This window comes from Athene noctua, unplaced genomic scaffold, assembly GCF_965140245.1.
Source record: "Athene noctua unplaced genomic scaffold, bAthNoc1.hap1.1 HAP1_HAP1_scaffold_125, whole genome shotgun sequence".
Classification (NCBI taxonomy): domain Eukaryota; kingdom Metazoa; phylum Chordata; class Aves; order Strigiformes; family Strigidae; genus Athene; species Athene noctua.
Window position 1 is genome coordinate 162,501 of NW_027437602.1, and position 2,500 is coordinate 165,000.

Below are 2,500 nucleotides of genomic sequence, written 5' to 3' on the forward strand. Positions count from 1 at the left end.
ACAGGACGGACGGACGGGAGGGGGGGGGGCCGGGCCCGACGCCGACCGCACGCGCGGTCGCCGCCGCAGCCGCAACCCCCGAACCACCGCCGCCGCCGCCGCCGCCGCACCCCCCCCCACCGAGCCCACCCCCGGCCTCCGCCGCCCGGAGCGCGGCGGCTACGACGGGGAAGGGAGAAGAAGGCGGGGGGCCAGTGGCGACGGGGAGGACCCCCGTTCCCACGGCGCACGCCCCGCACGCGAGCGGCAGCACGGCACGGTACCGCCGCGGTACCCACCCGCAGACAGCCGCCCGCGCGGGAGGAGGCCGGGGAAGAGGCCCGCGCCTCTCCCCCCCCGACACCTCGGCCCTTCCCCACCGCCGCGCCCGACCCGGCCGGACCGAACCAACGGGCCGCCCGGCCCCGGCGGGACGAGGCTCCGCCAAGCGGGCGTTCCGGGAGCGGGGAGCTTCGGAGCGCTCCCCGAGTCTCCACTTAGGGGGACGAAGGCCCTCGGCCGACACCGACGGGCCTGCGAGGCACCCCAGCCGCGCCGCCGCGGACGCCGCCCGCCCGCCCGCCGAGGCGAGGCGGGGAGGGACGGCGCACCGGCCGGCGATTGATCGTCAAGCGACGCTCAGACAGGCGTAGCCCCGGGAGGAACCCGGGGCCGCAAGTGCGTTCGAAGTGTCGATGATCAATGTGTCCTGCAATTCACATTAATTCTCGCAGCTAGCTGCGTTCTTCATCGACGCACGAGCCGAGTGATCCACCGCTAAGAGTTGTCTGCCTTTCGGCACCGCCCCGCGCGCGCGGAGGGGCCGGGACCGCTCCGCAGAAGCGGCCCCCTTCTCGGACGACGGACCGCCGCCCCACCGACCGACCGACCGCCCCCCTCCGCACGCGCGGAGGGGGCGCGCGACGACCGGCGGGCGACGGTCGCGCCTCGCCTCAGATGACCGTACCGACATCACAACGGAGGGAAGGAAGGGAAGGGTGAAACAAGCTCCGAACGGCAAGGGCCCGGGGAGCCCGCGCTCCCGACCGACCTGGGGAAACAACAAGCACCTTGCTCGCTTCGGAGGCGGCCCAGGCGCCCGGGCTCGGCCCGGCCTCCGCACGGAGGGCCGGCGGCGCGTCCGACCGCGCGCCCGGACCTGCACCCGCCTCTCGCTCGCGCGGAGGGGGGAAACCACAGACGCTGACCGCCGCGCGGGCGACCAGCGGGGGCGCCCCGCTCGCGCCGCGCGCGCCTCCGCGCCGCCCAGCGCCCGCGCGCTGCGACAGCCGGCTCCTTGCCCCCGTGGCCCCGAAACCCCGGCTCTCGCCCCGACGCCGGGAACGCCCGCGCGGCGCCGCCGCCGCACCACACCGGAGACAGGGACGGACGGCCAACCGCCGGAACCCGAGACGGCGACGCGACGCCGCCGCCCGGCGCTCCGCCCGACCGCCGCCCGGCCACCGCACCGCCGCGGCTGCCCTCCCGGAGCCGCCGCCGCCGCTTCTCGTCTCGGCCCCTTCCGCAGGCACGCGCCAGGCAGAAGGCGGACGCCGCTGAGCCGGAGGCGACGCCCCCTCTCCCCGCTTCCGCGCGGAGAACGGGACGGGGAACGCCCCTCGGCCGCCCACCCGCCTCGCCTGACCGAGACCGGGAAAGGCGACTGCGAAGCGACGGGCAGGACCCGGGACGGGACAGGCCACGCGGCCGGCCACCGAGCGACCGCCGGCCGGCACGCCGAGCGGCGGCGCCGCCGCCGCCGCTCGGGCCCGGGGGCTGCGCCGCCCCTCCCCTCAGCCGGGGCGGGAAGGGGTGGGGGTGGCAAGCAAGGAGCACGAAGCCGCAAGCGCGCCGCTGCGCGTCCACGGAGACGCGGCGGCCCGAGCAGGCCGCCCCGCCCGGCGAGACCCCCGACCGTGGGGGAATCGCCATCGCCCCCGACGGCGAGAGAGCCCGCGCTCCCCGCCGGGGGGGGGGGAGGTTCCCCTTCGCGTTTCGAGGGCGAGGCAGGCCGGCTGCGGCCGACCGAACGCCGCCGGTCTCGCCGCCGAGACCGGACCGCGGAGAAGGGGGGGCAGGGGGGACACCCCTCCCCGGCGCGGCCGCCCGAGGGGACAAAAAGCCCACGGCGTGGGCGGCGGCCGCCATGGCCAGGGCCTGCACGAGAGCGACTCCCGCCCCTGGAGGCTCAACCGCCGCACACGGCCGGGGCCCGCCCCTGCGGGTCGCACCGAGCCGCCCGAGTCTTTAAACCTCCGCCCGGCTCCGCGGCCTTCGACCCCCGGGCTCAGCCGAGGGAGGGCCGCGGAGGCGCGGACGCTAGGTACCTGGCCCTGGGGTGAGGGAAACATCCTCAAGGGCCCCGCGGGGGTGCCTCCCCCGCTGCCGCCATCGGGGGAGCGTCCGCCCGCGGGGGCGCGCCCGACATCCGCCACCACCACCACGTCCTCCTGGCCCGGGGCCCGAGGTTTCCCTCAGTATCCCGGCGCTGCGCCCGGGAGGAGAGCCGTGGCTCGGGCCG

At 78.2% G+C, this 2,500-nt stretch overlaps 1 non-coding gene across 1 annotated transcript; it reads right to left on the reverse strand.

Annotated features, from left to right (window-relative positions):
- Nucleotides 1–612: 612 nt before the first annotated feature.
- LOC141955142 (5.8S ribosomal RNA) lies at nucleotides 613–765 on the reverse strand. Its single transcript, XR_012632379.1, has one exon. It is a non-coding gene; the product is annotated as a 5.8S ribosomal RNA (ribosomal RNA).
- Between the last annotated feature and the right edge of the window lie 1,735 nt (nucleotides 766–2,500).